General features: G+C 42.2%; 1 protein-coding gene across 2 annotated transcripts in view; it reads right to left on the reverse strand.

Moving 5' to 3' along the window:
• LOC119655658 (Krueppel-like factor 6) overlaps positions 1-25,378 on the reverse strand; it is a 490,962-nt gene that overhangs the window by 77,634 nt on the left and 387,950 nt on the right. The window lies entirely within an intron of this gene.

Genomic DNA, 25,378 nt, shown 5'->3' on the forward strand with positions numbered 1-25,378 from the left:
GGCCTCTGCAAACACCATATAAGCGCCCCTTCAAAGTGCTGGAACGAGGCGAGCACTCGTACAAGCTCGACGTCAAGGCGGGCCCAAGTGGGCCTCCTTGTTTAGGCTGAAGGCTTCCGACGACCCGCGCAACAGAGTGTCAGATTCGCCCCATTGCCGGAATCAGGTGGTCGTCGGTTTGCTCCGCTAGCCTAAGTAACCTCGCATTTCGTGGGTCCTACCTTCACCTCTAAACCACTCGACGGTTCCTTCTTCTTGGGTTCGGGTTTGAGTTTTCCGTATTTTGGTTGCATTTGCTCCTTTCCAATTTAGTTCTGTCACTGAAGGTGTATGTTTAACCAGAGCCTCCTTGAAAACCCGCTCTTCTCCCAAGGTTTCCTACAGCTGGCGCTGATGTTATTTAGAACCTGTATCACTGAGACTTGCGTTCTTTCTGAAGTCTGATATGCCAATCTCATATGTACTATTGCTGATATCTACATTCTGATCATGGGCCTTTATAGGTTGCGGTATTCGCAGCAGGCCATTGTTGAACTTGGCTCCGATTTCTTTCTTGAGGGTTATCACCTTCTCATCAGTATTGTCGAGATGTGTCCCCGGCTGATGCACCATTTTCTTTTTGCGGGATGGGGTCCTGCTTGGATTCGGAGAGGCTTTTCATTGTCTTCACGGTTTAGATCCATAGTGTTTTGTTAATAGTAGGGTCACCTTCTACAAGGTTTGGGGCTATTACCGCGCACTAACGATCTTAAAGCTTGACTTTCTGAGAGCTATATGTTGGAACCCGCTTGGCGTCCGAAGGGGCGCCTTGAATCCATAAAATAACCCAAAGGTCAACATTTGTCTAGGAAACTGTAACCAGTGGCTCCAATGCTCACATGCTCGGAATAGTCATAAATTTTCGAATTAAAATCAACACCATAAAACTATGATTTATTGTCACAAAAAAATGTAAACTAAGAATTCCAAGTGGAATGTGTTAATGGCCCGCATAAAAACTTAATATTTTTCCTGGATTGTAGTAACAATCTGCCTGCATAGCTTGTTAATCGTTAATAAGTGGTGGATACTGTTAGTACGTATCTGAAGGTTGTCCGTTTGCTTCTCTGTGTTAAATGTTGTTTTGTTTTCAAGTTGTTAAGGTGATATCCTAGGGAGCATTCAATCTACTCGGTGATATTATTCCAAGTGCTCTGTTAAGGGTGGGTAGTGGATATCCAATTCAAAGAGGTTCTTTTCCTTTTCATTCTAGTTGCAGGGTCAGTCTGACCTTTCTGGATGGATACATAGTCCCCCATTGCATTCGATATCTTGAAATTGTCCCATGTAAATTGCACCCTGAGAATCTCAGGAGGAGCTCCCATTTCTGCTGGAGAGTAGTCTCGATCCCCTTAAACAAATTAAAGTAGCAAGCGAACTGGAAGTGCAACAATCTTTCCCAGCGGCAGTCGCAGTAACAGCAGCAATAAGGTAGCGACCATCAGTTATCAATTTACAGCTACAGCTTAGCTAAGTACATTCCATATTTTAAGAGCGCAGCAAGACTACAATCACAATCCATACTTGGAAATTGGAGAATGTAATCTGCACCTTAAATCACCCCGTTGTCGATCGGATTGGATCGATCGCCAAACAACCACAACAGTGCAGCGTATCGTTTTGATTCCTCATTGGGACGCCTTGGTCTGCGGCACCCAAGTGACTGTTGTTGTTGCTCTCATAGGTACTAAGTACCTGCAACTGCTATGGCGTGCGATCCATCGATTAACTCCAAGTCCGTATCATTTAAAACCACTTAATCACTTCTTTACTAATCCGCTAATTGAAATTTACTAGTGATCGACGATAGTCAATCAGTCCAATCTTTGTTTTGTTTTGCACCGGATGGGGTTGTTGTTGGCTCATTGAATTATCCAAGTTGATTAATGCAGTTTTAATTCTGGTGCATTATAGGTTCTACTTGCGATTTTAGTGAAACCGGCTCTTTTTGTGTTATATTGTATCTTTGGTGCAGCAATATGGATTAAGATTTCAGATAGGACTTCAAACATGTGAAATTTGTCACTACCACTGATCCCTTCCATCTTTAGTCTGAATTACTATGTTTTCACTGACCGGGGTCTCTCCTGGATATCCCTTCATTGATAACTGATGTCCGCGTAAAGCGAAAATTCAGCCCCAGAGAGAAAATCAAGCGAGGATTCGAGCACTATTTCGCAAGCTATTATAGAAACCATTTTTACAGAGAAGAGCCTGTAACTGACATTATCTCTCTAGTGACACAGAGAGGAAGTCGGATTTGTTGTGGACATTACCGTCATGTTCCGCTACATTACTCCTGCTGCATCGGAGTATTTTTGCCTTCCCTGCCCTTAAGCCTATGAAGGCGCTAGCTTGTCGCTTTCTTGGGCCCTCCTCTGGGTTGTTTTCCCATCAACTCAATTGGAACCTTTGATCGGAGTCGCCACTATTATCTGGTGAAACATTTTCTCTATGTCAGCCATAAAGATGAACCTCGCGTTCTAAAATAAATGGGGGCTGCAACCAGGTCATCCTGCATTTTAGACATTGTATGGAGGACTTGGTTTAACGATTCACTGGAGTCGGTAGTGGCAGATGCATCGAACACGAGACGCATTTTGGTGGTCGTTCTCTCTGTTTTAGATCTGAAATAGCGTGATTGCTGAACAAACTTAATATCTACCCCCTCCAGGCCAATTTCCTAGAGCACCCTAACTAATTAGTTTGTTTAGCGAAAGTTTACAATGAACCGACCTGTGTAATACCGTTTGTGAGTTTGGTTGTATCGAACCAGGCGTGACCTTTATTTCAAGGTTATTCTAGGATTATTGTCCTTGATTTCTTCGAGATGTCCAAATCGTTTAGTCCTTTGGGTCAGACGTTCGGTTTCGCCTTTATTTGACAGAATATTAACTCATAACGAACCAGCTTGGCATCGACAACTTGAGTCATTTTGCTTGCCAGGCAAGGTTGGTCTGCAAACTGAGTCAGTCTCCCTATTTTACTTGTCCCACTACTAAAATGGAGTAGAAGATATCCCTGGTACGTGATTATATGGTAACTAGCGCTGCACCTGGTGATCGTTGATTATGTTACCTGATTCCTTGAATCTGCAAATTTGCGTGAATCATTAAGAAGGTTTGCTTTCTTTGATAAAGTCTATTTGAGAACCAGAATCAAGGATTGCCCGACAATTAAAACAGTTGGCTACCTTCCGAGAATACTGTGGTCGGTACAAAAAATAGCTCCATCGCAGAAGTGCCCGATGTTTGTTGGCAAAGAGATATTCGATTCGCTTGCACAAACCTTGGTTGTCACATTGTCCCAGAATTTGTTGGATAATGATTCGGCTTGTGAGATCTTGTTGCCTTTTTCAAAAGAAGGAGGTGTTGAACAATTTCTTGCCTTTCAGAACTCTAATGTGTGCTCATGCCGGCGAAAATTTATACAGACCTTCGCTCTTTCAATGATGGTGGGCCTCTTGTTAAGCGGGAGCTATAGAAACTTCTGGCAGATAGGTATTGGATGAGTTCTTTGAGGTGGAGCGCGGGAAGGAGGTGACATAGAAACTACGGGTTCTTTAGCTGGTTGTTCGTGGTGTCGATGGGTCTGGACTTGATGTTCAGCTCCTATGAAGTTGGCGCAGACGAAGTAAAAGGACGGAGAAGTCATTGAACTTAGGCAACTCCATGCCCGGTAGCTCTACTATTGGCCTTGTTGACAAATGCGTTAGTCTCATCTATGCTGTTTGTTGACTGTGTGCTAAGAACATTCCTCATCTGTTCTGTGAGCATCATGGTGCGATCTTGGGTCTGTAAGATGGTCACTAAATATTTGTCGGTATTTTAGGCGCTCATTGCACCTGAGTCATTTATTGCCGCCCATATGCTGTTATACAGTTGTTTCGGTTGGGTTGGGTTCGTCTTACGCCTGCTTTTACCGGTGATAGTAAAAGTGGTTGGTTTGCCGACGTTATTGCCGTGGGTGTGGCAGATGGGGATGGAGATAGCAGCAAATGAAGTGATTTGGAAGATCCAAAGTTAACTTCGAATTGGTAGACTGATACTCGAGGATCAGAATATTGAAGCTATCCTAATAACAAGCTAAGGTGCATGTGTAATAAGCAGACAGAAAAGGCACCACATTTACAGACAGCACTCTCGCGAATGCTTCCAAATATCGCTTGACCTGGATACATCAGCAAGGTATTGCTTTCTCGAGACATTAGCTCGGTTTTGCTCTCTGTCACATTAGCAGCAAAGAAAATCAGGGAAACCCTATCGCGGTTCTGTATGATATATGACCTGAGATTGATTAATGGCTTTCGAGCGCGGCTTAGTAGTAGCCAGTTTGTTGTCGATAAATATTTTAGCTGACAACCGAAAACGAGAAGGAAATTATTAAGATCAAAGAAAGGGCAGCATCAATAGTCAGATGCCAGAAACGATAGAAGAGATCAACGGAAGGCCGATGGACACATAATCTGACTCAATTCATCGATAGGTGGGTTGCTGCAGTTTTAGAGAAGGGGTCCATGAAGTAACTAATCTTTTTCGCACCGCCGCACTCCTCCCCTTTGCAACCAACCGTAAAACTAATACCGGAAGGTACTGATCGAGACCTTTCATTTGATATCCCACTTGACTATACTTGAGGAAAAAAAAATTTTCCATCCTTCCTTTGCATGTACGGGGAATCCCCTTAAAAACTGCAATATACATTTATGTCGTTTGAGTCGGTATAGCCGTTTTGGAGAAAAGTGCGTGTGACATACAGAGATACAGACATTGAATCGGACAAATTGGATTGCTAAGTACCTTCAAAAGAATCTCCTTTTAGTAAAAGAATTGAACGGCTGATTGTACCTGACGTTCCACAGCAGAATGTTTAATAGCCAGAAATATTTTATACCTGTTGAGACAATAAAGTCATTGAGATGTAGCAGAGCCGCTTTTCGTCCAGTTAACTGTCGGTAAAAGCGACAAAAATATTGACAATAGGTAAGGGCCTTCCGATTTGGTCACGAATTTGATGCGGCTAATATCCACACTTCTGGTTAACCGGTAACCAATTTTATGGTTTTAGTGTTCCGATTATTTTTGGAAATCAGACTGTTAATTTGGAAGGCTTCAAAGTCAGATACACAATGAGAAAATTGCCTGCAGATTGCCAGTTTCAGTTACCAACACAAACTTTTGCCACCCCTATTATGTTGAAAAGATTTCCTTGGCAATACTCCTCCGTACAACATGCCCAGCCTTGTCTTCACGTTACGGGTCCGAAATTTAATTTCCTCATTTTTTATTGTGAACTATCAGCAGTTTTTCTCTGGGTAATGTGGTTCGAATCATTAGACTAAGGAGTTTTTATGGCAGTGATAATCCCTTTCTTGTTGAGGGAGTAACCATTGAATGATGGTTAAATGAGTGCATGGCATTCCTTGTATGGCTTTTAGGTGAACCGACTACAACCCTCTAGACACACACTACTCTACACAACCAACTTTTCTTTAGGCTTTCCCTACCAGCTGGCTCTTTTGTTCTTGAGCAGTCTTATCTACGGTCGTCTGGAAAATTGTTCGGTTCGCCCTGTCCTGCTGGGGAATGCTCCTCATATTGACATTGTATTGTGTTTTCTGCTGACATTCGTATAGCCATCATTCTTCCTCCTCAATTCAGAGTCTCATTTTTGGCTCCTCATTGTAGGCATCTATCGGTTGCAGATACTACCGGGTCCAAGATGCATTAAGGGGTTGAAGGGTAGTATTCATTTCAGAGGGCTTAAAGATTCGGTACTGATATTTTTAACAAATACCTGGGTAATACCCACAGGACACCCCCTACTTTCACATGTTACACCTTCATTCTGTAAAACAGCAGACGAGAGATGGTGGACATCAAGTTCTCTGCACCGTAAAACAAAGTCGACTAGGCTTCAAAGTTGGGGCGGCAACCGATAGGATCGAAAATGCAACGACGACTATAGCAGCAGAAAAAAGATTATGAGTTTGGAACCTGGAACGTGTGATCCCTGCTCAGAACTAGCGTTTTTCGGGGACTCATTGAATATGTCGAAAAGTACGTGGTGCTTCGGCGGTCTAGAAAACAAAATTATTAGAGAGTAAGGTATTTGAGCCCCCATTGCACATTAAAGAGTAACTTTCGGCCATGTCATGGTAACGGAATGCGATTCACGCCAGAGGCAAAAAAAGTCAATGCTTTCGAGTCTTCAGGAGATTTTTAGTTCCAGTGGAAGTGGACGGCGAATGGCGAACGAGGTCTTAGGCATGAAATAGTGTCACTGCTGAACAAACTTAACATCTACCACCTCCCACTGCTAAAATGAAGTAGAAGATTTTGACGCCGAGTAATATCGCGAGTTACAGATATTTTGCCGAGCCTTAAGGATTGTCCGGCGGTTGAAATAGTTGCACTGTTCGCCACTTTTGTTGAAAGCTGCGATCGACACAAAGACAATTCCACGATAGATAGAGTTTCGCTCTTCCAATGATGTTGTGGCTCTCGTTAGGCAGAAGCTGCATAATTTATGGAAAGGATGAGTTCCTTGACAGGAAGTAGATGATGCAGGAACCATGGGTGCATTTGCGGCTTGTTCGTTTTATCGGCGGGCCTTGCCTTGATGCCCAAATCTCCAGCAGATTTAATTCTTATACCCTACAAAAAATTCAATTTAAGGAACGTGTCTATCGATTGCAATCCTCTAGAGTCTTGCAATGACTGTTCCCAGAGGGTATACGACGCGCGATCTAGTTTTTATGCCAATAGGAAGAGCAATATCGGATCTCAGTTCACAAGTACTTTCTGAATCCCAATAGGCGTTTCTGCTCGGAATCATCAAGTAACTCAGCTATGACATTTTGCCGCGTTTGTGTTCAGATTAGTTATAAGCTTCCTTAAAAACGCGTTGATCAGTAAGAGACTGTTCTCATAACGCTAATTCATGACTTTCGAAGCTGAAGTTAGCGTCTGATCAAGTGAAGGGACGAAGAAGCCTCCCTGCTTCCAAGAATTATGCTAGTTTTTAAGCATCATAGTTTGTGCCAATCAAGGATATTTGTCTATGGTCCAACTCGGTGAATAAATCAATCAATTGGCATCTTCACCATAATCAACGGCGCAACACCCGGTATCCGGTCTAGGCCTGCCTTAATAGAGAACTCCAGACATCCCATTTTTGTGCCGAGGTCGCATCGTCCCATCTTAGACAGGGTCTACCTCGTCTTCTTTTTCTACCATAGATATTGCCCTTATAGACTTTCCGGGTGGGATAATCCTCATCTATACGGATTAAGTGACTCGCCCACCGTAACCTATTGAGCCGGATTTTATCCACAACCGGACGGTCATGGTATCGCTCATAGATTCCGCCATTGTGTAGGCTAGGGAATCGTCCATCCTCATGTAGGGGGCCAAAAGTTCCTCGGAGGATTCTTCTCTCGAACGCGGCCAAGAGTTCGCGATTTGGCATCACTTTGGATAATCCCTTTCAAACTTAGGTAATTCTAAACTCATAGCTCTGTAATTTACTTTATTGACTGATACTTGAGCTTCATTTTTGGTGGTGTTGCTGTTTGTTGACTATATGCCGATATTGAGTTGTGATTCTGGATTGTCGATAGTTACAACGCTGTTAGTTCATACACTAGTGAGCAGAAGAAATCCTGAAGCATGTGGATTTAGCTCGGTGGTTTGCGGCTGGCTCCCTTGTGAAGCTTCATGGGACTGTGGGTATGTTCAAGTGAACAAGAGACCTACTGGCCTGAAACGTCGTGTTGCGGTTCAACACGGGTGCCGTACTACAAAGTTCGATAGAGATTTAGGTAGGTCATTCAGTATAGACTGGTACCGTTCTGCTTGCCTCCGCGGAGCTCTGATTGTGGTAACAAAATCAATCCCTGTCCACTGGACAGGTGCTCAGTTAAAGCCGATGAAGACATGACTAAGCACTTTTGAACAAACCTCCTCCAAGTACTGAACTTGAACTTTTATGCTGCAGATGCATAATGTACATGACGTTCCACAACAGAAGGCGTAATAGCTAGACCTATTTTATACCCACTGAGGCAATACAGTCCTTGAGACGTAGCAGAGTCGTTTTTCCTGCAACAACCGCAAATTGGTAAAGGTCTTCTGATTTGGTTCCAGCTATATTCACACTCTTTTGGTCAACCGGTAAAAAATTTTATGGTTTCAGTGTTCCGATTATTTCATGGAAATCAGACTGTCAATCTGGAAAGCTTCCAAGTCATCAACTGATCATAGCAGGTATTACCCGTTTCAGTACTTTCTTCATAGGACAGAGAGAGGGTTGCCTGCTGATCGCCAGCTGACGAGAGCTCATTCGTTTTATTGCCTCCTCGACTTCAGTTGCGCTGACAGGTGGAACTGGTCCTATTGTTACTTCCGGGATGTCTCCAGCTCGTTATTAAGGCAAGCCTACATCGGGTGCTGATTGATGGTGATGATTATTACCTGCTGAAACCGTTCTCTAAAATGAAGTAGCAAATGGAACAACGTAGCGATTTAATGCTAGTTCATGCTGAGGAAGGGACTAGAATAAAATCACTAGTGAATAGAAAAAGGTCGTCTCATTCAATGGTTTAAAATACTGCGGGGATGCATTTAGTTAGATGAGGTAGCAGGATTTAGCTATCGTGCGGACATCACCTGCGTGTAATGACGTACATGGTCTCCCCACACAACTGTAACTTAACCAGCTCGTCTTTCCTTATTGTACCTTCTGTATGTAGCCAAGAGCAAGACTGGTCCCATACATTTTTAAAGTTAAAAAATCTTATTAAAATCAGTTCGTTATCTGCTGTTCGTGGAAAGAAACGAAGAGTTTCCAGCCTCCCAACAGGGTTGGCCGGTAAGGTCGTCTGAAGATAAGCCTTCATTTAAAAGAAGACGGATAATATCCAGCCCTCTTCCACCAAGACCTCTGTAGTGGCCGTGGCTTCACGACGGGAGCGGAATCTCATTCGCCTGTTTCTGAATTAACTTGCTCAAATAATGCATTCCATAATGTGCAATTACCGTCATTTTCGCCACATATTGCAGATTATTGAATGCATTCGGGCGAATTGATCTTGACAGAGGGGAATGATTTGCCGCCTCCGTATGCGCACGCGTATTTTGCTGCAACATAAACTCTCGGAGTTCAATCGAGTTCAACGCGAGCGTAGCGGCATGGAGACCAGTTTGCGGGTGGACAGCTGATCAACGGCCGGTGGGATTTAAAAATTTGATTGTTTGTACTGGAATCGTGTAGAGTGGAGTTGGAGGTGATTTATTGGTCTCCTGAATTTCAGCTTCGGAAATTAAGTAAGGAAAGTTTTCTTTTTGAAATTCTAATTAGTAATATACTGGCTTGAGGAATGCATTCCATCCTCGTAATAAGTGGATCCCAGTGGATTTTTTTATAAGAGGAGACATGAAAAACGCTGGGATTCGGAAAAGAAGTTGACCAGAAATGGAATGGTTGTCATAGAGGCGTAGTCGAAAAGTCACGGAATTAGTTAGATGAGGTAGCGGTGCACAGTTTTGATGTTGTAACGACGTTAATCAAGTTTTGACAAATTTGTGCATGGGCGTGAGGCAGCAGGATGAAAAGCCACAGAAAACATAGTTTGCCGAGAAGACGTAATTAACGAACGTCAAAACGTTTGTCAAAGAAGAGGTTGCTTTGCTGCCGCTAATGTGAATGATGGGAGGGAACCTCAGAGGCCGCGCCTAAATAACTATCTGCGGCAGAAGAAGCAATGATTGGGACTGTGATCCTTCGTGGATTTTCCTTCTCAATCGCGACGCTCGGGTCCAGAGACTTACGGCTCCACGTGCGGGGGCGAGCCATTTTTTTATTTGCCAGGATTAGCTAGCGTTCTGGTTTTTTCGTTAGGCCATCGCAAGTTCCTTTGTTTGTTGTCTATTTTTAGATCCGGTGCGGACCCACGCATCGGTATAGACACGTTGATTTTGTACAAATGACAAGTGAGGGGTCAAAGCGCTCAAAGGGAGTGGATTTAGTAACAAAAGGTAAAGTTCCTATTTGCCCCCAACACGGCAAGCGCCAGTAACATTTTTTGCTAATGCCTGTGTGGCGGCACATCGGAGGCGCCAACCTGAACGCCTCCGCGAATTCGCCTGTGCCGCCGCATTGAAAGGTCGTGGAAACGGCTGATGGCCTGACAGACCACCACCGAGGCGAAAAATATCAAAATGACTGTGGCTCTTGACTAGAAGGCCGGAGAGTGCGGACGTCGTCCAAAACGTAAAATAGAAAAACGGAAGAAATAAAACAAATCCCTGTATAACAATTAATATTGTATATATTATACTCGTTATTACTTAATAAATAAACAAAAAATATTAAATATATTTCAAAGTGTAAAAAGTGCCTTCCAATCCCGACAATAAAGAGGGGATATTAAAACCTGAATCAAGTCGACTCACACCGCCAATGGTAGCCTTAGACAAGCATCGGGTGGTGAGCGAACATGAGGGTGGTCTAAGCTTACAATTGAATACAGACACCACTGAACCTGGCAATGGAGGTGTGAATTACGCCCATCCATCCATAAATAATGAAGCAAAATTGATGAAATATACCAGGTGACAGAACAGTTCTGTGAGAAAGTTCACACTCTCAGGTGGCTGGTTCTAGGGATTGTGGGGACGAACTTTTATTGTATTTAATTGATCCTTCTAGTAGGGGTTCGAGGGTTACAAGACCACTACTATGGGTAAAAAATATAATCCAAGGTACCAAAAACATGATACTAATAACGAAGGAAGTGTTAGCGGAATTTACCTTAGTAACGACGTGGGTAATCCTTGTCTCCACCTTACTTCTTTTGGAACCCATGTTTCCGCCGTGGTTATATACCATCGGAGTCAACAGCCAAACACATCTAGGTACATATATTTACTTTGTCTATCTACTAAGCTTAATGACATTACTACAGGTTGTATAGTGTGCATGAGTGGACGGTATTTTCAGAAAATCACCGTTGAGCTGGCCTTTTACGACTAGCAAGGTTTCATTTTTGATAAGTATATGGTAATTACAATTGTGGAACCTGGCAACCAAGACGGTTCACTACAAGAAAAGCGGTTTACTCCAGATTCAAACCTAGTTTCTGACTACCCAACACACACCTTCGTCCATCCAAAGATGAATAGCTTCTGTGAATGATAGGCATATAAAATCTGGTCCTGAAGAGTACAGTTTTCTGTGTTCTACTTTGTAGTCCAGCTTTCCTTTCATAGAATACAAAAAAAAATGTTTTTGCCGGTGTCAACGAAGTGCTGTGGTATTTGCGGACCTACAGGGTTGATTGTCACGGCTTTGCACATTTTTGAGATTGCTGGACCCTCGTGGTTGACCACAGAAAACCCCGATTTTCATTCTGAATCATCTCAAAGTTGACAGTGTCATTACAAAGGCATGTGACATAGTTTCAAAAAATTTTTGGAAATATACATATATTTTATTTCCCCCCCCCCCCTCCCTATATTATTCTGGGCAGTTTTGATCTTTCTACATAACTTCTCCGCTCAGAGGTTGATGACCAGTGCACACCATTTTTGAGAAATTATTGTTCACTGCTGTTCTTGAAACCTGATCCTTTCCCAACATAATAAAGGACAACAACAGAAACCAATAGATTAATTCTGAAAAAAATAGATTCCTTACTTCCAAGAAAACAGGCTTCCAATGTTTTTTTAACAATCCCTCTAACTCCTTCACGTCTATCTATTATAAAAAGAAGCTCTTCAACCACTTAATTCCAATTTCTCCAGAATTCCAACTCGTTCACTCCCACCGTCCTTCCTATAATAATTAGTGAATACATAAGTCCAAAGAATGCAATATATCAGTGAAATCATCTGTGATCTATTGTCCATTCTCTCATAATGATCCCGTCAAATCGTTAATCATTCCCTAGATGGCATTGCCCACTGGTCATTCTTGTCGATCCTCCACAAAAATGGTATGACATTTAACAAATGCGCATAAAATTGTAGCAAAGTACAGACGCACTATAAAAGTGCAACTGGTAGAACTGTCGTTGATCCTCGAAAAGGCTACTACACCTCAACTGAGTACTTTTGCTGCGCAACCACTATTGGGAGAAGACCACCTTAAACGGAAGCCTCGATGTCAAGCATCTTTTCACACCTTTCTTTGCTTCCATTCTGGACCTTTTAGCAATTGCATATGCCATGATCACGCTGATCTTGTCCAACTATCTTACAAATTCGTAGTACAAACAAGAGATATTTAAATGCTATTATGTTGGTAGTGCCAATAATCATCCAAATCGGGGCTCGATCGCCTGGCCTGGCGGTGATATTGCGTAAAAGCATGAGATATACATACTTTGGTCGTCGTTGTCGTCGATATCAACGTGGACGTATTTATTGATATCAGTGCACTCCCGGAAAGGCTCTGTCCGCTCCTCTGACCAAATGGAAGCTGTAACAAATTACTTTGATCTTCCATCTGAAGTGGTAAGGCCCCGTGCGTACTTATCTGCACCGTGTACATATTACGCTGGCTATGGCTTCCAATTGCGTACGGATTCAAGCGGTTTCCGCTCCTATTACTTATAGCGATCCGAAGAAGCACTTCATCCTATTTCCAGGAAAGTTTGCTCGCAATAGCGAACAGTTGTTTTGTGGGGTTTGGTTCAGGGAAACCTTTGAAGATCTCACCAATTCATAACGGAGATATGCCGCTGCCGCGCTTAATATTAACTTAATACAATTTAGTTTAGCTTCTTCCCATAGTAGACTGAGTGCTTCCAACTCAACTTCCAAATCTGTATCTCAATGGCCATTCGAACAGTAACTATTACTTGTACTGTTCACATTACGATTCCAAGATCTGCATTTGGGGAGCGCAATTTGAATTGTCGCACCACAGCGCGACACCAACTGGAGTGGATCGCCTGGCATTAACAACCACGGTTTCCATATAAGTTTGTTTGTGATCATTGGAAACATACTTAAGGTTCCAGCCACTAGGCCAGGCTCGTCTAACTCTGATTGCGCAGGTGTAATAGTGGCCATCTTTGGAATATTGCCTGCTTCTAAGGCGATCTTGTATGGTCTACGATGTTGAGTGATCCTCGGTTTTTACGGGCCTCAGTTTGGAACTTAATTGCCAGCGATCCTGGGAGAGTTTCCTTTGCAACTACTACACTGGTCAAGCGACATAGTGGAAACAGTAGGTGACAAAAATTAATAGGAGTTTTTTTGCATCTGTGACATGACCGTGTTTTCTGGCGCTAGTTATTTTGCGAAATGATAAAGTCCATTTTTGGAGTTCGACCGCTCGGAGATGTGTCCCACTTTTAACTGTGAGAATATAATGCAAGTTTTTGTAGATTTTGGTAAGTAAAAACGAATGTACTTATGTAGATGCCATGTGCAGAGCTGTTTGCCACGATAGTTGCAGTTGGGTCTTAAAAACGTCATTAGGCCACCTATGCAAAGTACAATTCTAGTTTAGGCAATAATTGAAAGTGGAGTTGGCCATGGGAAAATGTTGTGTGAATTAGTTCACATCCTTGTTACATAATCTCTTATATGAATGGTGGTGAGAAAAAGTTACTGATTTTTTATTGTGTTTACCGTGTTGTGAGTTTATACTTCTAAAATCCATCTTCGAAGTTCAACGCCCAGAGGATCCTTATTTGCCTTATTTGCATAGGTGTGAGACTCAAAATCAGAACCGAGTTAAGAGCGTTGGCAGTTAGACCATCAAAAAAGAAAGGGAACAAAAGACACAACATAAAATACGGAGCGAAACGTGCTTCTCTTAAAAAGCACAGTTTCCTTCTTTCCTAGGCAACTTAAGGTCCACAATGTTTGGCGGGGCACTTTTTCTACGTGACCTACCTACCTGATAGGAGGAGGAGGAAGAAAATTGCTTCGAAAACTAAAGGGAGATTTAATAGAATGGCATTATATGCAGAGAACAATGGCTAGCGCGCGGTATTTCTTACCGATACCGATATATTCTACGAAAACCGGGAAGGAAGGGGGAGCCGAAAACTATCGAAATCTATAAAAAACCTGCCCGGAATGTTGGATGAAGTACATAGGATAAACCAAAAGACTAATCTACAACGCTCTACTGAACATCTAAAAGAAGCAGCATATAAGGTCACCGCCAGCAAAACACGTTGTGGAATAGGGACATAAGCTATTATGGGAATACACGGAGATAACCAAAGAAAGCCCACCAACAAGACTAAATGCAGCAGATTCGTCTTTTGACACACTGTTTGAATTTGTATGGTGCAAATCATTGCACATGTTCAATCTTCTTCGGTAGTTGCGTGAGAAAACTTCCTTGCATTTACTTTGGTATTAGTGCCGTCTGTGTAATGCATTGCAATAGTGTGTAACCACGTGGTTGTGAGCACATGGCTGCGAGCACAGTTGTTCATGGTTTGGCACATGAGATAGGGAAATACGTACAAGAAGACCATCTAGGCGCCATCGACACACAAATACACCAAGACATGAACCATATGGGCTACGGGTCGGTTAGTTCCCCCCCCCCCCGCAAATGCGCAATGACGTTCCCGTATCCTAGATACTTGATTTGTTCCTCCTATGTTTAGTTTTCTTAGGTCGCACTATTAAAATCTGTTCAGACAACATAGTATATTGGCATTTTCAGCATTAAATGGAAACACCATATCGAGGCAGTTAGTGTGGAGCTACCACCAATTGATGCTCGAAACCTTCTTGATGAACACTTGGCTCTTTAATGGTTGGGACCGGGTTACATCGGAGGCTTTATTCGATCTGGTTATATTCTGCCTCTTAAAAACCTTTTCAGACTCGCAAAAGCTTATGAATACGCTGGTAAAAGGCCATTGAATAAGTGCTTCAAAGGACAGTATAAGAAACATAATATATGAGGTCTGAGTATTTGCAAGCGCAGCTCCCTAAAAGTCTCTTAACCTAATCTAACTTTCTTTCACCATGGCAAACAGTCGACGTAATCTGCTATGTGGTTATTTTCGAAATATTTAGAAACAAGTCGGGATACCGGAAGTTGGGCTGACCAAATTTCGTCACAGTTGGTTCAACCGTTTCCGAGTTAATCAGTTGCGGCAGACAGACAGACAATGAATTGATTTCAGCTCAGTAAGTTATGGGGGTGCAACACCGCATCATTGTGTTCCTTGGAGGGCGCTAATTGAAAACTTTGTTTCAAACCCTTTCCATTGTTGACTTAGGACTGCATTTCTTTGGCAGGATTAAGACAGCTTTCAAAAGATACCTTTTTAAAGTTTTGTGTGAAACAAAACGTTATTAGAATCCATTCGATGTCTGTCTGTCCGTCTGTCTGTATTTTTTTTGTAAAGAGGTTGAAATCTTCAAAAGACTTTGACCTGGTTACGCTAGAGTGTCTAATTTTTTTCTACTAAAACCACCCTCGGCTCCGCTCCTGCCTCGTGGAACCACCATAAGGTATTACATCACGGGGCGGAGTTAGCTCACTTTAGCTATTTCTCCACTCTTCTATGCACGACGTTCTTAACCGCGCTTTCCTCTCCTACTCAGTTTTGCCCAGTTCGCCCTGGATTCATGCGATTATTGAGTGGATAGCATTCCAATTCTACTGCAATGTTAGCATTCCCCTTACCACGTTTTGCCCTATCAACTAAAGCTTCCTCTAGGTTTCTCCTCTAGTCCCTGAATCTCGGACAGTGGAAGAATATGTGCTGTGGCTCCTCGGGGACTCCCTCGCAGTTTGGACATTTAAGCGAACTGTCCAATTTGAACCTGTAGAGGTAGTGGCGACATTCCCCATGCCCCATCAAAAACTAAAAAAAAATAATCTCCGTATTTTCTCCCCCCAGTCAACTTCTTCATGGTAGCCTGTGTGTCCACCGGCTCCTTCCCGATTGGTCCCAATGCTCCTGCGAATTAAATGCATTCTTCACGTTCAAGGTCACCACAACGCAATATTTGGTGGTACTACCCCTTCCGTGCATTGCATTTTTGGCCAAGCCAGTAACCATTTTGGTGGTATTAATGGTTGATTTAACTTTACGGAACCCATACTGCCGGTCTGAAATGCCTCCCTGACTCTCGACGATCGGGAGTAACCTATTGTAAAGTACCCGCTCCAACATTTTCTCTAGAAGACATATAAGAGGATGGTTCCCCTTGAGGTTTACCAGTCTTAGGCAGCAGTACCAGCTTCTGCTGCTTTCATGCTGTAGGGCACTGTTCGGTATGCCATGCTGCAGATCTCTAACAGCTCGTCCGCTGCAGGAATTGCCGTCACATACTGAGATCTCTGAATTTCCAACAAGAGAATCTGTGATCTGTGGGGATGACCGTTCTCTCAACCATCGCATCACAATTCTATAGACGCCCCCCCCCACCGATTTACATCCGTTTCCTTGCAGAGCTCCTCGAAGAATTCCCTCTTGCTCCGCTGAATGGTAAGCTTCAGGTTTTTGTAGGTTACTTATAAGCATGTCCTTGCAGAGCTCCTCAAAGAATTCCCTCTTGCTCCGCTGAATGGTAAGCTTCAGGTTTTTGCAGATTACTTATAAGCATGCCCTGTTTGTTCCTAATCACTCCTTCCTACTACGTTCCCAGCCATTCGTCTGGCTCGGTGGTAAGCTGACCGAACCCTGGCTAAGTCACCATTCTACCAGTAGTTGTGTGCTTTCTGTGACATGAAGAGGTCTTGTTACCGCTTGTTAGCACTGATGAAGGAAACAAGTGGTTCCCGAAATATCGGTATTTGCTGAAACAGTAAATAACACCAACGAATAGAAAAAAAATAAAGTTTTAATTATTTCAAATAATTTAATCGCTAAAGATACCGCGTAATTACACTCAGAAAAAATTAGTAGATCTTGCAAAATTTATAGTCCTTAAAAATATGTACCAGGCATTTTCGCCTTCCTTTTCTCAATTATCCACCACTGCTTTCTTAACCCATTTCCTAACTGATTTGAAGAATGCTCATATAACTCTCATCGCAAAAAGAAATGAAGGCCCTCTTAATCCCGGTAGCTATAGACCTATTTCTATATTTCTTCCGTCGCCAAGCTCTTTGAGCAGACCATTGAATTCTTTAATCAACGAGCACTATGATTCCAATTGCAAACCTACCGATCGAATTCAGCAACTAACCTTCTCATTTGGTTAAATACACGCTTCTTGTCCTTAGCACGGACAATCAAAAACCTTAAACAATTGGCTGTCTCCAAGATCTAAGAAAAATGTCCACTCCGTATACTCCGAATACTCACTTTTATGTAAGGTTAACCCTAGCTTCTTAAATGGGCATACATACTAGTAGGCATTACGCAGGACTCAGTTCTATCAGCTGTTTTCTCTGTTCACCCCTGACTTTTCTAAGTTCTAACCTTAATCGCATCAAAGTCGTACAAAACGCGATGAGGTAATGTTTTACACGTCGACTAAAAACGCTTCCTTTGATTCTTCACCGATACTTTGCCGGTTGGAAATTATGCGTTAATCCCAGAAATGTGACACCATTGTGTTTTCCAGCGACATTATGGTAACGCCGAAAATAAGCAAGGACATTGTCGCCTATTAATCCAAAATACATGACACGGCAACAATGAAGGCACTGAACCCAGCAAACGGTGGCTGTAAATCTCTGTATCCCGCCCTAAAATAGTACGGCCCAATACCACAGAACATTTACTTCTTCTATTACAAACAACTTATCAGACCTTTCTTCATTTTTAGCTTTATCCTCCGGTTTGACAATTTCCAATTTCCAAACCTACTGACTGAGAGAATGGAAGCTCCTCCGTCAGCGCCCCAAAGTCTACAAGAATGAAGACCATTTCAAATGCCGTTCCATTCAAATCCTATCTGATGCCTGCCAAACTGCCCACATCGACACACCCCAACCACCTTATCAACCAAGTCATACAGATTGGAAATAAAGAGCCTCTTCGACTCGGAAGGTAGAGTTGCTTTTTATACGCGCAATTCCTTCCTTCCCATCATTCATCTCATCTCCTACCCCTCCCCAAGCCTTTCTTGTATATATCCAATTCCTTTTCTGTTCTAATTGAAAATTTCATTGAAAAGTCAAAAGGGTGCAGTGTGTAGGACCCCCATTTCGTCGCCCATATCCTCACAATAACACCGTGAAATATTACTTCGATTTAATCACATATCCGGCTTGCTTTCCAGGCTATATCCAATTCCAGGCGCTTTTTCTTGTATTGCGGTTCTCTTTTTCAGTATCTCCACCACGGGATTATGGGATTCGATAACTATGTTAAGGCTCTACCTCTTCCATTTGGCGGGAAAGAGTCCTTTCAGCATACACAATTGAAGGGGGTTTATGAACCATGTAGCCCTGCTTTTAGCAGCCAACTTGAGAGCTTTGTTAAGAGTCCCGTCCAATCTCAGAGCCTCAAATTTGTTGAGTTCCTGCTAGGTAGCCCCCGGGATCGTGAAGACTCCTAATTGAATCATTGGTTAAAGTTCGCTTTTTTCATGTTACGGGAAAAAGATTCTTATTATTTTGAAGAAAAGTCTGGAGCACATCACGGGTGATTTTAGCACCGAATTTTGTTCATTACAAATTCGTAGGCACTGCCCCATACCTACCTATAGCAACTCCGCTTACTTTTCTGTTGGCCCTTTTAAGGCTAACGACGATCCAGTTTGGTTTCCCATTGTGGTGGGAACCTCGTCGCATCATTCCAGCGCATTTTATTTCGAGTTGTGACTTTCTTCTAAAGCTGTGCGGATTGACCACTTCTTCGAAAGCCATCATGAACCATCCAACTATCCTTGTTTTTTCAATTCTGTTGTGCCCTGTCATGGACTTTGCTTCCTTCGTTTGTAATGTTAAGGTAGGCGGCCTTACAGATGTAGTGTTTATTCACCTGCCAGACCACCTCTCATACAAATTTGGATGGTGACTAGTACAATGTCCAACTCGGCATAAGTTTCAAGGATTAGACTCCTGGTGTTCGTCATTCGGTTTCCCCATTCCAAGGCCCACGGGTGGAAGTGCTGATAATAATTTTAGGGCTGTGATTTCTAGCAGAAGGCGACCAGTTACACCAAGTGGTTCATCAACTTGTGCTCAAGGTATGGGACAGCGAATCAATGCCTGACGATTGGCAACGAGGCATTATCTGTCTCATACATAAAAAGGAGATATCACACAGTGCAGCAATTATAGAGGTATCACGTTGCTGAGTACCATCTATAAGATATTCTCCACTGTCTTGCTAGGCCGGGTAGCCCCATACGGCCAGAACATCATTGGCCCATACCAAAGAGGCTTCACTCCAGGCAAATCAGCAACAGATCAGATTTTCTCTCTGCGGCAAGCGATGGAAAAACTGTTGGAATATGGACAACAGTTGCACCATCTGCTCATCACGGCCATGAGAGAATTCGGTATCCCGACGAAATTAATAAGACTGACTAGGCTGACCCTGACCAATGTGCGAGGCCAGATAAAAGCAGCAGGATCACTCTGAAGACCATTCGACATCAACAACGGTCTACGATAAGGGGATGCCCTATCATGCGTCCTCTTTAACCTGGCCCTCGAGAAAGTGATCCGTGATGCCGAGGTAAATGCAAGAGGTACGATCCTCTTCAAGTCCACCCAACTACTGGCCTATGCTGAGGATATCGACATCATGGGAAGAACCACCCGAGACGTACAAACTGCCTTCATCCAGATCGAGCAGGCGGCTTTCGGCGCGAGATCTTGGGCTGCACATCAATGAAGGCAAGACAAAATATATGGTGGCAACGTCAGCATCGAAGACGAATCAACCAACAACATCAAACCGCACTGGTCAAACACAAACACGAAGAAGAATAAGGATAGGAGAATACAACTTTGAGACCGTTGACAATTTTTCCTATCTAGGGTCGAAAATCACAACCGATAACAACTACGGTGATGAAATCCGCGCACGGTTGTTGTCAGCCAACAGAGCCTATTTCAGCTTACAAAGACTGTTCCGCTCGAAACGTCTCACCATAGGGTCAAAGCTCTTACTGTACAAGACTATGATCTTGCCAGTCCTCATGTATTCCTCGGAAACTTGGGTTCTTAGCAAGAAAAATTGCGAACTCTTGGCTGCGTTCGAGAGAAGAATCCTCCGAAGAATTTTTGGCTCCTTACATGAAGATGGACGATACCGTAGCCTACACAATGACGAAATCTATGAGCGATACCATGACGGTCCGGTTGTGGATAAAATCCGGCTCAATAGGTTACGGTGGGCGGGTCACTTAATCCGTATGGATGAGGATGATCCCACCCGGAAAGTTTATAAGGGCAATATCTATGGTAGAAAAAGAAGACGAGGCAGACCCTGCCTAAGATGGAGCGATGGCGTGGGTCAGGACGCCAGACAGGGATGTCTGGAGTTCCTTATTAAGGCAGGCCTAGACCGGATACCGGTTGTTGCGCCGTTGATGATGATGATGATTTCTAGCATCCAACATCGAGCAGTCTGGCTAGGAAGATCGTAACAGTTAAAGATATGGACGCCGTTGACTTTTGCCCTTCCAAATCCGACTCCCGAAAATGCCATTGTTTTGTGTATAGGTTGCCTTCTGCATTGCTATATCGCTGCGTTTCCAGATGTATCATTCACTTTGGTATCAATAAGGTAATGTCAATAAGGGATTGTGAGGGCAGATCTTAAGCTGCCTTGCAATTGTTAAGGTTAATTGATATTCATCTCATTTAGTCCTACGGTTCAGCTCCCTCCCATATGCTGGACACCTGCAACGTACCGGTCGCCCACTCCCTCTTTGTTTTAGAATAACATGTATTCCGGGTCTCCAGCACAATCTTTATCAGTTGACCCTCTTCTCCACACTTTCTGCACCTTTTCGACATATCGCATGTGAAGCATCTCTTAAGGGATACTTACTCCTTAAGTCGTCACACATTCTTTCTTTCTTAGCTTGCTTGCGTTTATCATATATATACCATATACCTTCTTTATCTTCTTTATTGCACTCTCTTTTCCTCCGCAAAGGTTAAATTGATCCCTCAGCGCCGTATAGGTATACTTCCTGGTGTCACCACGGTGAAAATATTAAATACGAGTGCGCATTCGCCAAAAGATGAGAGATATATATCTCATACTTATTTTCCTGATCCTCAGACAGAGAGAGTTTTAAAAAGAGTAGTACTTTGGGTTGAATAGGTCTCTCCAGAACCTCCATTCAGGAGCTAGGAGGGAGGGGATTAACTCTTTAGTAATTAGTGGCTGCTATTTCAATTTCCAGAGAACATCCTTGTGTTAATTTTAATACACACTGAAATGTTTAGCTGAAACTAACAGACACATTTCAGAATTGTACATTACTATTGAATCGTGTAATACTGCACCAAATGCCTACACACTTTATTACTCTAATATAAAGATTCAATTAAACTTCCCCGCTCAGTATATAGTCATTGAGTGCAAAGCTTTGTACTTTCTAACTGCGTTCGTATCTGCATTCTTGACTCCAGACCATTTAAAATGGACCAAATCCACATACTCACTCACCAATTATCTTGTCCATTACATCTTTTGAAAATCACGCGGTACATGTTCGCGAATCACAGCGCGGATAAATGATTCCGAAAAAAACCTAAACGATTCGGAAAACAGCAAACACCACAGAGTCCTCATAAAAGCCTGCGTGTGACAAAATCTTGAGGAAATAGTCAACGTGGACAACGTTCTCCTCAATTTACATAAACAAATGTGACAGACAACTTAATTATGAATATTTTAAAGATTAAAGACTTAACAAGATATATCTGTCCACATTGCGGCCAGTGCATGTAATTTCAAATGCGTGCAGTAATAAAGAAATTAAGTATTTTATCGCGACTTTATTTTAGATGAAATATCTGACCAGACCAGATCTCCGGAAAACATGAAACGGATCTTGTAAACAAGAAATACGGAGTCAGCTCGAATAATGTCTGTGGATATCTGTATGAGACTTTCAATCCGATCAGAGATTATTCAGTTTTTAATGCGAATATTATCACCTCGGTTTGTGGTAGAATTGGATTAATTTATTGGACAAATTAATCAGTGGTGAGCTTCTGAATAGCTTACTCCGCGATAGATAATCTGTCTGTTAATCTCTTTATAGATGTAGATTTTAGGGTGGAATGATTTTTATTTTTTTAAGGTTTTGTGTAAAACAAAACCTTATTAAAATCGATTCAATGTCTGTCTGTCTGTCTGTCTGTCACACGCATTTTTCTCCAAAACGGCTAAACCGATCCGAACGAAATTTGGTGGACAGATGGGAACTATGAAATCCCACGCATACAGTGAGTGGCATAAATTTAGGTGGAGTTTAAAGGGGGGCTCCCCATTTATGCAAAGGGGGGATTCAAACATTTTTTCCACCGGCTATAGTTGTGTAGGGTATCAAATGAAAGGTCTCGATTTGTACTTTCCGAAACTGATATTAGTTTTGGCATGAATTGCAAAGTACGTGAGTAACGAGTCAAAATGTACGCACTTGAAGTGAGACAGGACTCATTTTCGGAAACTACCCAACCTAAAAATCCGGAAAAAATCGGAGTGGTGCGCCTAGATGAAATTTAGGCCTCAAAATATGTCCCATTCCGATATCTGCTCAAATAAACTTACTATTAGTATATTACTACTTTTTAGAAATTTACTGAAAAACCCCCTTAAATTCATCCTAGGACTGCATCAGCATAGAGGATAATATTTCGTATACACATGCAAAATTTCGTAGAAATCTGGCAATTAACGCCAAAGTTATAGCAGTTCAAACTTAGCAACTTTGCGCGAATTTACCGCTTCCAAAGCCATGCAAATCAGATGCTTACCCGGAATAATTGACATTCGCGTGAAACATTAAAGTCGCATTTATGAAGAATCTACTTATCTGCAGCACTTTTTAAGATTTTGTGTAAAACACTTATGTGAAATCTAATCTTTGAGAGATGTCCTATTCCGGTATCTGCTCAAAAAATTTACTAATAGTATATTATCATCTTTTAGAAATTGACTAAAAAACTCCCCTTAAGTTACTCCTAAGTGTACTAAATTTTGCACCGACATAGAGGACAGCCTCGTGCATACACATGCCAAGTTTCATGAAAATCCAACTATTATTGGGAAAGTTATAGAAGTTCAAACTTATCAATTTCGTGCTAATTAACAGCATCCTAAGCCATACAAATAAGATGCTGACGTCATAATTAACGAGAATAATTGAAATTCGAGTGAAATGTTAAAATTCCATTCAAGAAGAATCTAATTCTCCCTAGCCCTTTTTAAGGTAGTCATCGTTCCGATGCTTGTAGTTCTTCTAAATAAAAATAAAACTAGGTAGCTTGCTCCTACTACAATATATTTTAATAGTTAGTAAATACGTATTTCGAAAGCTACTTACTTTCTTCCTCAGTACTTAAGCTACTAAATCATTGGGAAGTTTTTCCTGAATTTTTAAATAAAACAAATTAAAAGTCTGTAGCGACAGATTATAAAAAGTTGCTTAAAAGCTAAAAATCCGTATGTGGGTACAGATTCTAAAAGGTAAAGAGAAAAACGTAAAAAGGTCCACATGCAGGTAGGGATAATATAATAACTTTTAGGGTTCATGGCCATCAATTATCAATAGTTAGTGGGTGGTGCGGTCTCTGTGTTTGTCAGCGAGTTTTTTGATTAGCCTTGATGCACAATTCCCTCCATCTGTGTTCATCAATTTTGCCGCATCCTTTCGCAGTATTTCCAAGCTTTCCCATGCGTCCAAGGTGTGTGGCTTATTCACTTGTCGTACCAGCTCAAGATTTGCCCTCGTCACAGAATGCCCCTCCTCTATGACGTGCATCGCAACCGAAGAACGCACCGTGTTGGCTCCTCGTCTTTCTCCCCTCTCTACTTCCTTTAGGTGTTCTTGGAACCTAGTAGTGATGAGGCGTTTTGTCTGGCCAATGTAGACCATCTCGCAGTCATTGCAGCTGATCTTGTAGATCCCACTTTTTTCCTTTTCCGTTAATGGGTCCTTTTCGCTCCCTAATTGTTTTTTAAGGGTTGCGTCTCTGCTTGATCCGACCACTTTTATATTATATTTCCCTAGGAGAGATTTCATTCTATAAAAGTCTTTGGATAATGGTATGCTCACCCATTTAGTATCAGCTAGAGTGCTTTCTTGCTCGAACAATGTTGACTGTTGGTTCTTCCATATCTGGTCTTTCTTTCTCTTGATCAGCTTTTCGATTTTTTCGACCGTGTAACCATTCTTGATAGCTGTATCAAGTATGAACATTATTTCTTTATGGAAGCCATCTTTGTTTAGGGGGTATGTGCAGAGACGGTGCACCATTGAGTTGTAGGCAGCCATTTGTTGTGTTGCGGTTTGAGCCGAAGTTGCTGGTATCGTTCTTTGGGTTGCCGTTGGCTTCCTGTATATCTCGAATTCGAGTTTTCCGCTATTGTTAATTACTCGTAGGTCCAAAAATGGTAGCGATCCATGCTCTTATTTTTCTATTGTGAATTGGATCTTCGGGTGTATCCTATTAATTTCTGTTAACGTGTTGTCTACCCTATCCTTTTCAGCTATGGCAAATATATCATCGACATACCTGAACCAAATTCTCGGCATTATCCCCTTTTCTTCGATGATTGTTTCAACGTATGCCATAAACATTTCCGTCACCAGTGGTGACATTGGGTTGCCCATGGAGACTCCCGCTGTGGTTTTATAAAATTTTTCACGAAATGTGAAATAATTTTCACCCATGCATAGTGATGCCAATTTAGTGTATTGTCTCACTTTGGCCACTCACTTTTGTGTAAACACAAAACCTTATTAAAATCGGTTTACTGTCTGTCCGTCTGTCTGTCTGTCTGTCTGTCTGTCCGTCACACGCATTTTTCTCGGAGACGGTTATAGCGATTGACACCAAATTTGGTAGAAAGGTGGGAACTGTGAACGCTCACGCATATAGTGAGTTACATCCTTGTACGACGAATTTAAGGGGGGATCCCCATACATGCAAAGGGAGGGTGTAAATTTTTTTTTCATCAAATATAGTCATGTGGGGTATCAAATTAAAGGTCTCGGTCAGTACTTTCTGAAGATGGTCTTAGTTTTGACTTTTGTTGAAAAGCTGGGGAGTGCGGGGGGTTGAAAGTGGTCATTTTTTTAACGAACCCATTCTCAGAAACTACTCAACCGAAAAATCTGCTACTCTATGGTGTCTAGGCTCCGAAATACCTTCCATACCGATACTTGTTCAAATAAAGTTAATAATAGTACATGAC

This window comes from Hermetia illucens, chromosome 4 (assembly GCF_905115235.1).
Source record: "Hermetia illucens chromosome 4, iHerIll2.2.curated.20191125, whole genome shotgun sequence".
Classification (NCBI taxonomy): Eukaryota; Metazoa; Arthropoda; class Insecta; order Diptera; family Stratiomyidae; genus Hermetia; species Hermetia illucens.